The sequence below is a fragment of the Acanthopagrus latus genome, chromosome 10 (assembly GCF_904848185.1).
Source record: "Acanthopagrus latus isolate v.2019 chromosome 10, fAcaLat1.1, whole genome shotgun sequence".
NCBI classification, from domain to species: domain Eukaryota; kingdom Metazoa; phylum Chordata; class Actinopteri; order Spariformes; family Sparidae; genus Acanthopagrus; species Acanthopagrus latus.
In genome coordinates, this window is record NC_051048.1 from 1292736 (window position 1) to 1308190 (window position 15455).

Below are 15455 nucleotides of genomic sequence, written 5' to 3' on the forward strand. Positions count from 1 at the left end.
CTGTATCTACAGGAGGTTTTAGGGTTAGTTGCTGACCTTTGACCTGCAGATGTACGTCCGTCACTCTCAGTTCTCTGTGTTTCCCCCCTCTGAACCACCTGACGGTGCAGGTGTAGGAGCCGCTGTCAGAGAGGTGGAGTTTTGTCAGATGGAGGCTGAGGTCTCCAGTTTCCAGAGCGTCAGTCTTCATGGATGTTCGGCTGCTGTAAAGCTGGTTTTGGTCTTTAAGTTCGTCACCTTCCTGCTGACGCTGGTGGACGGTTGAAGGATTGAGATCGTAGCGGCTCCACACCACTGAGGGCTCGTCCAGTCCATCAGTGGGAAAGTCACAGGGCAGCTGGACAAACAGGTCCCAGTCATACACCTCCACAGCTGAGGCATGCTGGGAAACTGTGAGGTGACACAGACAGAGAGGGTCAATGACAGCAGCCTTATTTCATGTCATGAGTGAATGTGGTCCTCTGCAGTGTGTGCAGCCTGTAAACTGTGCTGCTAAAGCTCAACTCAGACTCTGTGTGAATGAAGGCCAACATTTCCATCCACATGTGACGCTGCTGTCAGCAAAGCATCATTATTACGTCTGTGAACAGAAGCCATCAGAATGTGAGCGAGCTGCAGGGATCTAATCCTGAAGAACAGAAGTGAGGACAGTGTGACTGTACAGTCTTCTACATTCATCAGGGTTTAAAGACACAGTGAACATCTGCTGCCTTTAATCTGTTCTTCATGTGCAGGGGTGTTTTTAAAGTCCGTGAATAGATGTTCTAAAATCTTAATGAAAGATTCTTTTATATATTCTCCATCTGTGAACGGCTTCCCGTGCCTGACTATTTCCTGAGCGGCAACAAAACTAGCACATGTACTTTAAACTGCTGACTTCATCCACTTCTTGAAGTGATTTTTGCTCAGATCAGCCTTCCGTGTCAGTTCCGAAACGGCTTTTTTCTCTCATCTCCATCTGGAATATTTTTGAGCAAAGGCAGAGTGTTTATTCTGGAAATGTCTGGGGACATTTGACTTTTTGTTGTTAGCTAGTTTCTCATAACATATTAAGCACACTGGTGAACCAGTCTCGTCAGCAATGAAAGCAAATGAATCTGCCCACGTAGCATTGAACGTCCTGTTTTCTTCAGACACTTTCCTTTTCTTTGAATTCTCCATAGTTGGCCTACCTGGGGTCGAAAAGTTCAAGAAACCACAGACTGTCGCACATCGGAGGTTGTGACGTGTATCAAGGGCGAAAAAAATATTTTAACACGTTTTATTTAGATGTTACAAGATCGCCATAATCTTCATAGAATTACATTTTGAAAATGAACGAACTAAAATAAAATACATTTTAATTAAATACTCATTAATTATTTTCAAAAGCTGAGCCGCATCAGAGGGATCAAAGAGCCGCATGTGGGTTGCCGACCCCTGTTCATGTGTTCATGTGAAGAAAACATGGTCCTGCAGCTGGTCACATGCCTGTGTTCAGACGTGTGTGTGTGTGTGTGTGTGAATCAGTTACGTCCTCTGACCAAAATAAATATATATTCAAAATAAAATAAATTCCTTCATTCCCTGTTTAAATCTTATTTAAGGTAAAGTTTACTGCACCATGTGTTCATATCTGAAGACTCTCTTCACTCAACAACTCTCTAAACTGAGACATTTGTTAAGGGAGTCTGGTGACTCTCTGGGCGACAGACTGTTGTCGACCCGTCGGCCGTTGTCAGTTCAGAGTTGAGCTCCAGAGTTTGTTAAAGCAGCTCTCTGGAATGAAGTCAGACCGCCACAGATCACTTCTGAGGAAAGAGGAGGAGCTTCAGTTTCCTCACACTTTTCAGAGCTGTGGGTCCAGTTTGTGTGAGCATGAAGCAGCTTCAGACTGACGGACAGGAAGCTGAACCTTCAGTCCTGCTGATTCTCTGTACAAGAACCAAACGTCTTCATCAATCTGCAGAGTGTTTTGGAATTTCAGCTGGCTTGACTGTTTAGATGAGATGAAGAAGACTCAGAGACCCCGATGACTTAACGTTGAGATAGTTTATAGAACATGATCATGGAGGAGCAACACAACATCACGTCTGTGACGAGTTCCAGCAACCTGAACTTGGCACTTCCACGACAGTAAACCAGCCACATTATAATCCTTTAACACTGAGCACTCCCATCTTCTGTATGAGAAGGTGACAGACAGGAAGCTTCACCAACAGGAAGTGTTTTCATTAACACATTATAAACAGCCAGAACTGAATGAGGAACTTGATTTTGCTGCTTTTTGTCAACACTGAGCTGCTCTGTGTGAATCTTTTGTGTAAGTGTTGTTGATGTTGTTGCTGCCATCTGCTGGAGCTTTTGTGAACTACACCCTCTGTAGATCACAAATCAGCATCAGGTGGAAGATTCCTGTTGATGGGTCACAACTGTAAAAGAGCTTTTTGTTCCATGAGATGTGTTTGACTCCCTGATGAAGACTTAAAGATAAACACTTCAGAGTCTTTAGTCTTTAAGGTTTCATGTCCATTAAAGTTTTTTAATAGTTTCAAAAAGTTTTCCTGTGATTTTTATGTCCACATGTGTCATGAAGCGCTCACAGTTTTTAATGTTTTGTTCAGTTTGGACCTGAGCAGAAGAACCTGACGTCTCTGTGGTGCGATCGAACATGACACACCTTCAGTATCAAACTAATAAACGAGTTTCAATGGATCATTTGTGTGAACTTTGTCCCGTACAGCCGCTGCAACAGGCCATAAAACTGAGGACAGCGTTACTGCACAGTCTTCTACACTCAACACAAATATCAACACAACACTAAACACACTTTTCTCGAGTTGAATTCAAAGATTTAAGACTTTTTATGCACACAAGAATGATTTCTCTCAGCAGCAGTTTGTTAAAATGTGTGTTAGTGAGCTCGTCTTCTCTGCCAACATAATCCACCCACCTGACAGGTGTGGCATTAAACAGCAGGGTTACTACACAGGTGCTCTTTGGACTGGTCACAATAAAACATCAGTCTGAAATGTTCAGTCTGATCCCCTTCAGTCACCAGGAACAGCTCTGCTGGACATTCCTGCAGCCAACATGTCTCTTTCATTGTGTTGTGAGATGAAACATCTTGAGTGACCTTTGATTGTGAGCAGTCTAAACAACACCTGTGCAATAAATCCTGCATTTATATTTGTACTGAGTGTTTAAAGACACAGTGAACATCTGCTGCCTTTAATCTGTTCTTCATGTGTTTCTGTGAAGAAAACATGGTCCTGCAGCTGAAACACACTGATGAAGTGAAGATGACACAGATCCACATTAAAGACGCGACGTTGGACCGAGGTGACGATCAGATCAGAGGGAGGAAGGTTATCTTACCGTGCACGAGGATCACAAACACCACAAACATCTTCATCTTCCTGTCACAACTACAACAAGCACAAAGTCTCTTTACTGAGCTTCACTTCAGAAACACATGGAGGACATCAGTTCACAGCCAGTCGTCACTTTGCTGCTGCTGACCGTCCACTGACTCCAGGACTGAACTGGACTTTCACTTTGAGCTGTTTCCTGTAAACCACCTGTTGGAAGCTGCTTCCTGTGACGCCCACCTGTTTGAGGTGTTTGAGAAGGTTTGACACGCAGCACTCTGCAGGTCGCAGGTGACTAGAGAGCCTGCAGTGATACAGTCAGTGCTGTATGGACTCTAGCAGCCTAGTTAATGTGGTCAGTCAGGGACGTAGTGCAGAAAACCAGACTGATAGCTGAGTTTGTAACACTGAGACTGTCACCTTCCCTCACCACTCTCTCACTGAATCATCCTCTAAATGTGTAAATCACAATAATCTCCTGTTGATCTCCTCTGTCAGTGGGGAAATGTCTCAGCAAACAGCGTCTGTCAAATTACTGCCAAAGTAAATATACTAAAGTATATTCAGCACTCAGATTATTTGTTTGAAAATAAGAGTTGTTTTAAATCCGACTGTTGATCCAATAAATGGCTTTAAAAAGTGCTGATTCAGCTGTAATCTGTAAAGTAACTAGTAACTAAAACAGTATTTTCAACACATGTAGTGGAGTAAAAAGTACATGTTTGCAGAAATGGAAATACTCAAGTAAAGTACAAATACCTCAGAAGTGTATTTAGTGCAGTTGTGAAAACTAAACCTGGGCAGAGCTCATGTCGCCCTCTGGTGGTTGTTTACAGGAACATCAGTGATGAACTCTGAGTGTCTGACAGGAATGTTAGAAGTCAAAATAATCTCAAACTACTTTATAATAAAGTGCTCAGTGTTCACTTTGATACGTTTCTCAGAGTTTTAAAGTTTTTAAAGAATGATTTTCCTCGCTGGCTTCAGATGAACTGACGACCTGTTAGAGCCTCAAACTGATCAAACATCACAGAATAACAGAAGAAGTAAATATGAATTAATCTAATATTTGCTTTAAAGAGGCTTCAGTGTTTGTTTCTGTTGCAGCTTTATTGATCTATCAGTTATGATCAGTTGATCACATCGTGTCCTGGACTGCAAACATGAGACAAAACCATCACACAGTGCAGAACCACCAGAACAGATTCCAGGAACAAGTCCAGTTATTTAAGGCAGAAACGCTCAGAATCTAATAAACAGCTGAAGTCTTTTTTTTACAGTACAACATCTGTAAACCACAAACATGAGATCATGTCATACATACACTGGATCCAGAGTCCAAACTGGACCAAACTCAACACTGCACTTCTGTAGGTCCTCAGCAACAAACCGGTACCGTGTGAAGTAGAACAGATCAACGTTTGTCGAGATATGTGAATAAATTCAGACAGTTTCCAGACGACGAGGCCTCAAACACTCCACTTCAGTCTGTGAGGTCCCGGAGTTAAAGTCTCCTGAGTCCACAGAACCTTTTCTGGTCCAGTTGTTTCCAATGAGCAGAATGTGGAGGAATGCGGTCCAGTTCATTCAGCTCTGGACCGACCGGCACCGCCTGGATCCAACGCTGCTGATCCCCCCTCAGTGTTTGTGAGCACAGTCAGCAGCAACTGTGACCTCAGAACATTCGTCTGCAAAACCTCCACAGCATCAAAGTCCAACAGTCTCAGTGTGGTTAGTCTGACAGCGACTACATGAGGCCGTGTGATGAGTCTGAACCGTGGCGCCTCTACAAGCTCCTGCCACACTCCAGCTAACCTGCTAATGTGATCGTTTACAGGGTTGTTAGCACCAAAAAGCATCGATACACAACTCAGAGCTGTTGGTTCAAAGCGCTCCGATGGTTCAGGCGCGTCGCGTAACAACGACGACTGCAACTGAAGACCTGAACCGGCTGGTGGAGAGAGACAGGATGACGGCCAATAGGAGGTCCTGAAGTGGAGAGAGAGAAGACAACACACACACACACACACACACACACACACACACACACACACACACACACACACACACACACCATATGTGTCCACACTGTATAGATCAGTAGCCCAGATGTACACATGTATGAGTGCAGACTGCAGTACTGTGTGTACTGACCGCAGTATCGTGTGTATTTATATAGAAAGTGTGTACCGGGGGCTGACCGGGCTGCAGACGGACCCTCCAGCCGCCGTCAACGCTCCCCCGGCGGGCAGCAGATAAACAAAAACAACGTACCGCTCCATCCATCCGTCCGTCCTCCTCGCTGTCACTCTGCGGGCCTCGCTGCTGTCGTCGTCGGCGTGTTGATCGTCGGTGTGTCGGTGCTCGGTACCGCCGGGGCCTCCTCTCTCTGGTTCTCCGGTTCCCCGCCTCCTCGCTCTCCCTCCTCGGTGCGACCCTCCGCCAGCCCCGCCGCCATCAGCGCCAGCGGCACGTCAAGTCCGCCCGGTACCACACGACCCACTTCCGCCTGCTCGCTGAGGGTTGTTTCAAAATAAAAGCCGCTCTACCGGAACTACGACACTGATTTCCATATTAAATCTGACCACATTATATATTTATATTTTATTACATGTTTACGTTTTTATATAATGTTTCGATCCAATGTCTGATTTTCATGTGTGTTAAATGTATTTATGTGATTCAATTTTATGGAAAACTGAAGTATTAAAATAATTTAATTTCATCTTTCGTATCTTATTTGGTTTATTCTGTGTTCTTATCACAGCAGCATTTTATACAACTTTTATACATTTTGAGGTCTTTATTTTGGTAATTTTTAAGTAAACTCAAACTTGATGAATGCGTAACTGCAATTACTCACCATTAAAGTGCTGAACCTGTAAAAACACTCCAGATTAATGAGGCATGTTTTAGCATTTCTCTATATTTTGTGACATTTGTGAATTTGGTCCCTTATTACAACTGTTATCTTGTATTCTTCAACTCAGAGAGAAACTTCACTGCTCTGTGGTTTGTAAAAACAACACACAGACTTTATTCTCACTGCACTCAGTTGAAATATGTGTATTTATACTATACAGCATGTTTCTGGAGAATACTTTTAAAATACAGATATATGAATACTTTTGTTTATAATATAAACATCAGATGTGATTTAAAGGTGAGTTGATTATTTTCCTATTTGATCGATTAGTTGTCTGGTCCATGAAGAAGAATATAGATCAGTTTGTGTTCAGTGCAGATTTAATAAATTCGTCGCAGGCTTTTATTTTGTAAGGTAGAAAGCGAGCCTTTCTCAAACCGGAAGTTCCGTGCGTGCTCGTGCCTTTCAGAGCCCGCCATCACAGCGGCCGTTAACTCAACAGACTGATCAGCTGTTTTAATCACTCTGGTGACGTGTGGTGACGAAACGCTCGTGATATCAGGATGAACATATCGATCAGGTCCAGATCGATGCGAGCCCGGGCGGTGATCTGATCAGCCTGATGGTGAATCGTAGTATTGATAATGATGAAAAAACAAAAAGAACATCATGGATTCTCATGGCGGACGCACTAACGTCTGATTGGCCCGAGGTGACGGACTGCGGGCCAATCAGAGAGCGCGCTGCGGGAGGCTGCCGCTCCTAGCAACAAGAGAGTTCAGACTTGTTATTGATTGATTTACTAAGACAGGTGTGTCACCTTTAACACCTGAGACACGTGTTTATATATCTGTAACAGACGTGTTTCATCAGGAGGTTTAATGATGTTATTATTATAAAATATAATCTATCATAAAGAGAAACATGTGATCAGCTGTTTAACATCATCACATCGATCCAGATATGACTGATTAATCAGAAATGTCTTTTATTTTCTTTCTTTTTATGGTTTATTATCTTTATTAATAAAGTGCTGCAGCCTGCTGGGCGGACATTTTGTGTGTTATTCTCTATAACATGGTGTTAAAATGTCACCAGACAGACAGAATCTAACCTCAGGTAAATATACTGAAGTATATTCAGCACTTTCAGATTATTTGTATGAATATAAGAGTTGTTTTTAATCTGACTGTTCATCAAATAAATGAATTTTAAAAAGTGCTGATTCAGCTCTGAGGCAGCATGTAATCTGTAAAGTAACTAAAACAGTGTTTTCAATAAATGTAGTGGAGTAAAAAGTAGATATTTGCAGAAATCCTCCAGTAAAGTACAAATAGCTCAGAAGTGTACTGAGGTCCAGCAGTGGAAACGTTGTCAGAGGTAATAATCCTGCTGTGCTCATGTCGCCCTCTGGTGGTTGTTTACCAGAACATCAGTGATGAACTCTGATTGGCTGACAGGAATCTTCATCTGATATCTTATAATCTGTTCTTCATGTGTTTCTGTGAAGAAAACATGGTCCTGCAGCTGAAACACACTGATGAAGTGAAGATGACACAGATCCACATTAAAGACGTTGGACTCTAAAAAACACTTCAAATATGAAAGAATCTCCATTTATTCATTCATTAATTCATCTTTTTTTGGTAAAAGCTTACAGCAATAACTAGTATATGCAATATGTGTATATGTATTTCACTTTTGAATTTCCCTTAAATTCCATATAAAGTGGCATTAAAAGGTGTTAAAGTATTAAATGTGAGGTGTTTCTATGTGTAGACACTCTGTAAAGGTAATGATACATGTTGTTACTGCAGAGACCTGCTGTCTCTACATCTGAGGTTGTATTTACACTTTACTGTCAGAGTTCAAAGGATCTAAACCACCATGTGACATCACTCTGACATCACTCTGACATCACTGATCAACAGTCATCAATAGTGAGTGTGTCGACTGTGTGTGAGAGTCAGAGTGAAGAAGAAGCTGATGAAGCGTCCTCCTGTCTTCATCCGTCCTCCATCAGCTCCTTCACCTCCATTTAGTCTCTGATCCAAAGTCTCATCAGATCAATATTCAAAGATTGACCAACAGACCGATCAATCAGATTGATCAGCCATCAGAGGAGTCGGATCAGTGGAGCTGCTTCTGTTCCTGATGTTCCCTGCAGAGGAGACAGAGGACAGTTAGACTGAGACAAGCAGCCAATCAGAGACAAGCAGCCAATCAGAGACAAGCAGCCAATCAGAGACAAGCAGCCAACCAGAGACAAGCAGCCAATCAGAGACAAGCAACCAAGCAGAGACAAACAGCCAATCAGAGACAAGCAGCCAATCAGAGACAAGCAGCCAACCAGAGACAAGCAGCCAATCACAGACAGACACACAGATCTCTGTTCTGTATCTTCATACTGACCTTTGACTTTGAGCTCCACTGTTTTCCATCTCCACATGTCCTTGTTGATGACTCTACACCTGTATGTTCCTGTGTCTGTCTCTTTGGGGTGTTTCAGGGTCAGACTGAGGTCTCCAGTCTTCAGCAGGTCTTTCTTCATCTCTGTTCGGTCTTTGTAATCCTGGTGCTGTTTGTCAGGCTGGTAAGATCTGTTCTCATACAGGTGGACTGTCCTGTCTGAGCAGACCCACTTCACTGTAGCGTCCTCAGGCAGGTCAGGTGTAGTTCTGAAGGGCAGCTGGACAGACTCCGCCCCCTCCTCCACCTCCACCTGACAGTCTGAGAGGAAACAAAGCACAACATCAGCTGTTCAGACAGCAGCAGCAGTTTTGAATAACTTTATTGACTGATTCCAAAGTAGCAGAGAAAGCTGAAGGACAGAACCAGGTGAGACCAGCAGGTAACAGGGGACAGAACCACAGGAAGTAAAAGCAGGTTTTCCAGGTGTTGGACATGATCAGAGTCCTGATGGTGTTGTGATGTTTTGTCCCTGTGGTCTTCACAGTAATGTCTCATCTCAGTGTTCAACTGCTGCTTGTTGCTTCTCTTTGTCACTTTCACATTTCTGGACGTCAAATTTAACATTTTCATTGATCAACTTCTTCAACAGGAAGTGAAGATTTGTTGACTCAGCTGAGAACTGATCATCAATCAATAACTGATACAAACTATTAAAGCTGCATTTCTTTGTTCTCAGTGATGAAAAGATTTGTTGTTTCTTTCAGCTCGTTCCTTCAACTTTCTTCTGGATCAAATAAAAACATCACATTCAGATCAATACTGTCGACTCTGATTGGAAATCAATCAGCTGATTGATGTCAGTCAATCAGCTGATTGATGTCAGTCAATCATAAAACAACAGGGTCAATAAATAAAGATTGACAGAATCTAAATCATGTCAGTCACGTCCAAAGAACAGCTGCTCAACACAACAGAACACATGTTTATAACACCACACTGGAAAACTTTACACATCTTTCATCATTCTGTAATAATTCAAATCTAGTTTTAAACGAGCTTTCAAAGTTTTTACCAACATGAAAACAGCATCATCATCATCCACAGCGTCTCTGTTCTGTTTCCACAGTTTGTGGGTTGCAGTGTGCAGAGGTGTAGCAGCTGTACAGAAGGGCGGGGATGGATGTGGTGGTGGTGGTGTTTTTAAGAACAATTGTTTTGGGGGGCTGGTGTGTAACGCTGTTACTGTGATGATACATGACACTGAAATATTGAATCTGTGTCTATAATAACATCCTGACATGTAAATGTGTGTAAATCTGTCTTGGTTCAAATATGGACAACTGGCTGCATAATATATAAATCAGAAACAAATACTTTACAGCAGCTCCCATTCAAAGTCAAGAATATCTAGAAATATAATAATAATAATAATAATAATAATAATAATAATAATAATAATAATAATAATAATAATAATAATAATAATAATAATAATAAACACCCGGCTGTTATTTGGTATTTTACGGTAGTTCCCGCCTCATCAGCACGAGCTGAACAATAAATCTAACGCAGCAAGAGAGGCGGGACTTCAGGCAGAACAGCCAATCATCAGCCGGTCAGTCCCAAAGCAGCAGCAGGAGAGGGAGGAGAGAGGAGGCAGCTGCAGCCAGCAGACACAGAGCGGCCAGAGAAACTCAGATACTGCAGCGAGGCGTTTGTGCAAAACTGCAGATAAACTGCAGAAAAAGTGTTTGTGTTAAAACATCCACATCCTCCTCGGGTGCGACGCTCCTGGCAGTGTGATCAGTCAGCAGCTGCCCAGTGTCAGACCTTCAACTGTCAATCAACCTCTGCTGTCCATTCTTACGCTCCAGACCAAAGAACAAGTGTGATGGAACATCCATCTGGGCTACAGTCTGGAAGCTGGACCGGACCAGAACCCCCTGAGCTGAGACACCCAGCAGGAAGCTGAAAGAGACTTTTTAACTTCAGGGTCTCAGTCTGGTTCTGGTCTCTGGTGGTCTCAGCTGGTCTCAGAGTTCCTCCACTTCAGACTCCAGAGCTTTTACTGAACTTATCAGGTCTTTGTGACATTCTGAGTGTTCTGCTGACAGAGTTTCCTAATTTGGACTTTTCCAAAATCCCACCTCTGTTGTAAGGCACAAACACAGATTCCATACTTTTGTGTTTCTTTGCAGTTTTTCTCCTCCAGTCAGGCCGTGTTAAAATGCCAACAGATACTTTTGGTTTTACATGTTGTAAAAAAACAAGCCGTGACAAATGAGTGATCAGAGAAGCCAACAGGGCTGAGAACACAACTGTTAACCACATTAAAATGATGTTTAAAACAATAAAGCGATCCAGCCTGGCCACAGACAGTGAGTTATGTTCAGGTGTGTCCAGGTGTTTTGTCTCTCCACACATCACACAACTCCTGAGCCTCCATGAGGTGAAGCAGACGAGTGTGAGAGGCAGCGTGAGGCTCTGCATGGTTCCTGTCTGACCTGCTGTCCTCAGTACTGTTACAGCCTCCACCCACAAATACATATTCCTCATTATTACATTTATCAATCACTTCATTTAAAACATGTAGAGACACCACTCTCTCCACTCCCACAGCCGGAGCAGCAATATTAATAAACACCATCTTTACGTCTTCACACACTGTTCTCACTTTTGATATTAAACTTTTTATTCATTTAAAAGAACATGAGAAGAAAAACAGAACAAAAATACATATTGCGCTTTTGTATACCTGACAAACAGAAAGAAGAGAAAGGCATATATACATTCTTACTTAAAAGTCATTCAAATGGAAACAATTAGGCCACATGGCAGGAAGACACCTCAGCTTTTAAATAATGATATATAAGTAAGATAACAAAGGTATCAATCTGCGGACATATTAATTATAATGTCAGTACACATTTTGTGCAAGTATGAAAAGGCATAAAGAAAAAAAAAAAACATAAGAAAAGAAAACAAATACCAGAAAACAAACCAAAAAAAAAAAAAAAAAAAAAAACACAAAAAAAAAACACAAAAACAACTGTGAGTGGAGTCCGAGATTTATTTATTTTTTTATTTTTACCCATTATTTTCCAAGTGATCCCTAATGTAGTTTGTCCAGGTTTTCCATAGACTCTCAAACTTGTCTTTTTCAAGTCTAAGAATGAATGTTAGCTTCTCCATGTCATAAATATCTTGGACCACCTTGATCCAGTCCTTGGCTGAAGGTGGATCTTTTGTCAGCCATCTCCTTGTAATTGCTTTCTTACTAGCAAGTAGAAGAATATTATACATGTATTTATTCTCCAACCCTTTTACAGTGTCTGGTCTTGTCCCCAAATATAAGGTCTCAAACTCTAGGGGGATCGCTACTCTCAAGACTTTTTCCATGATAGTCTTGGTGTCTTGCCAATATTTTGAAATTGTAGGGCAGTCCCAGAAGATGTGGAAATGAGTTGCCTTGTTGTTGCCACAGAATCTCCAACATGATGTATTTTGAGAGATCATTTGAGCTGGGGCTATAAAAAATCGAACTGTGTTTTTCCACCCAAATTCTCTCCAAGAGACTGAAGAGGTACTTTTCCATTGTTGTACAAATATTTTTTCCCATGTCTCCGGGTGTATTGTTATACTACTCTCTTTCTTCCATTTCTCCTTCATGTATGCAGTGTCCGCCCCCACTAACTCTTGTAACACCTTGTATATCTTTGATATGTTTCCATGACCAGGGTCCGACCTAAAACTGAGTAGAAAAATCTTCAGAATACCCCATTTGGTTGTTTGCCACTCTTGTCTATTCATTTTTTTCTGTACATAATGCCTAAGTTGTAAAAATTTATAAAAGTCCTGATTGGTTAAACCAAAACAATTTTTAAGGTCTTGGAATTGTCGCAGTGTGCCTCCCTCATAAAGGTCATTGTATTTTGTTAACCCTTTGTCTGCCCACTTTTTGAAACCTGTGTCTAGTGTATTTGGTATGAATTCAGAATCATATCCTATCCATCTCAAGATCCAATATGGTTCTTTAGCTTTATTTTCCCTAATTATTTTGTGCAAAATATTAGTTGATATCCTTAGCCACGGATTAGTGTCTTTAAGATGACAAACCAGCCCACTGTCCACTATAATTGCTTGTAGCGGTATGCTTGTGCTGCTCGGTAGTAATTGTGGATGTTCGGGAGAGAGAGGCCCCCTTTGTCTTTGACTAGTTGGAGAGTTGAGAAGCGAATTCTTGGCCTCTTCCCCTGCCAAACAAAACGTGATATTAATTTGTCTACTTCCTGGAGTTTTCCCCTTGGAATTTCTGCAGGTACATTTTGGAATAGATAGAGTAATCTAGGAAGCACATTCTTTTTTATTGCTTCCACCCTCTGTCCCAACCCTAAGAATGGCACTAGGTCCCATCTAGTCACATCAGATTTAATTTTAGAAATTAGGGGGTCATAGTTTTTTGATACAATCATGTGTAGATCTTTTGGAATATTCACACCTAGATACCTGATTAGTTTTAATTCCCAGTTAACATCGAATTCCGCTCTAATTTTTTGACTAGGAGAATAATTAAATGTCAAAATTTGAGATTTATGGGTGTTGAGTTTATATCCTGAGAATAGTCCATATTCCCGCAGGGTCGAGAGTAGTTCTTGAAAAGAAGTGGATGGGTGTCCCAAGTATATCAAAATGTCGTCTGCGAATAGGGCAATTTTGTGCTCTACATGAGCCACTCTGATCCCCCTTATCTTCTCGTTCTGTCTTATCCACTGACTGAGGGGCTCTATAAAAATAGCAAATAAGAGCGGGGAAATAGGGCAGCCCTGTCGACATCCCCTTCCTAGTTTAAAAGAATTTGATAGTCCTCCATTAATCCGTATTCTAGCACATGGTTTGTCGTATATAGTTTGTATTATCTTCACAAATTTTTTATGGAATTGAAATCTTTCTAATGCCTTGTAAAGGAAAGACCAATTGACTGAGTCGAATGCCTTTTCCGCATCCAACCCCACCAAGACAGCTTCCAAGTTGTATTTATTTATATAGTTAATTATGTGTAATGTCCTCCTTACATTATCCTGTGTTTGCCTTTGTCTGATAAAACCTGTTTGATCTAGCTGTATAATATCTGGGAGTATGTTTTCTAGACGTTTTGCTAAAATTGATGTGAAGATTTTGTAATCCTGATTCAAAAGACTAATAGGGCGGAAATTAGAGCAATCAGTCTTATCTTTTCCTTCTTTTGGAATTACGGTGATGATTGCTTCCTTCCAGGAGGGGGGCATCTCTCCTTTCTCTAAGACCCAGTTGAGTGTTCTCAATAATACTGGGGATAAACAGTCACTAAATGTTTTGTACCAGCCTGAGGTGAACCCATCTGAACCTGGGGACTTATCTGGTTTGAGCCTTGAGATTGCCTTTTGTAGTTCCCCCATGGTCACTTTAGATGTTAAGATTCTATTCTGATCTTCAGTAACTGTTGGTAGGCTGAATGAAGCAAGCATAGAATCAGGTGATTTATCCCCTTCATGGACCGTCTGGGAGTATAGGTTCTTATAATACTCTTCAAAACAGCTACAAATTTCCTGGAAGTCATGCTTCACTTGTTTGGTTGTTGGGTCTTTAATTTCATGCACAGCTCTCTCTGCTTGTTGTTTTCTTAGTTTGTATGCTAAGTTTTTTGCTGCTTTACTACCCGCTTCGTAGTACCTCTGTTTCAAAAATGTTAATTTCTTCTGAATATCTGTCTCATAGATTTCTTTTATCTGGCTTTTAATTTCACCAATTTTTTTAGTAATATCTAGTTGGGTATCTTTTTTGTGTTGTCTCTCTAGTTTACTCAAGTCCTTTTCTAGATTATGTAATTTTTCCTGCCTGAGTTTCTTTTGTAAGGCCAATTTTGCAATGATTTTCCCTCTTAAAACAGCCTTTCCAGCATCCCATACCATGACTGGAGATACTTCCCCATTGTCATTCTCAGACAGGTACAGCAATATTTCGTGTTTAATTTCTTCCTTCAGTTTTCCTTTGAGTATATTTGAATTAAGTATCCAAGTAGTTCTAGTTTTATTATTTCTTAAATTAATATCCAGATAAACTGGGCTATGGTCCGATAAGTCCATTACTCCAATTTTGCATGTCCTTACAGAACCGATATCTTTATTATACATAAAAAAATAGTCAATCCTAGAGTATGTTTTGTGGGGTGTGGAGTAAAAAGTGTAATCCCTAGTTGTTGGATTGAACTCTCTCCATACATCACAGATACCAATTTCTTTAATCATCTTTCTCATCTTTTTACCCACTGTGGTATTCTGTGACTGAGTTGGTCTGGATACATCCCATTTTGGGTTTAATCTCAAATTGAAGTCACCTCCACAGATTACCATCCCTTGTGCTTTTGTAATCATAAGGTCAAGAACATGCCTATAGAACCCCCACGTTAGAGGTAAGATCGGGCCTAAAAAATCCAGCCCGACCCGACCCAGGCCCGCAGGCATTAAAGCCCGACCCAGCCCGAGCCCGACCAATTAACTTTGATTTGCAGGCCCGAGCCCGAAGCAAACCCGAAATTTCAAGATTACGTTCACGAAATGTCCGCAAAACCGTGCGCAAAGCGTGCTCTTGCTCTGCGCCTCCTGTTTAGTAGTAGTTATATAGCAATTACCTTACAGCGCCGCCTTCTCTGTTTTATCCAAATTATTTATTTACAACAAGTATTCCTTAGTTTAGTATCCACACATCGTTTTAGTATACATTTTTATAAACATATATTTATTTTAAAAAAAGTCAGCGAGAGAGAAGCCCGAGCCCGACCCGACCCGAAC

The 15455-nt window shown here is 41.4% G+C and overlaps 1 protein-coding gene and 1 long non-coding RNA gene across 3 annotated transcripts in view; one reads left to right on the forward strand and one right to left on the reverse strand.

Annotated features, from left to right (window-relative positions):
- The window catches only part of LOC119026689, a 119703-nt gene that overhangs the window by 97102 nt on the left and 7146 nt on the right, over positions 1-15455 (reverse strand). The gene's annotated exons all lie outside the window — the stretch shown is intronic.
- LOC119026756 lies at positions 2516-8314 on the forward strand. Its single transcript, XR_005077220.1, has 3 exons — positions 2516-3123; positions 3241-5344; positions 7554-8314. It is a non-coding gene; the product is annotated as an uncharacterized LOC119026756 (long non-coding RNA).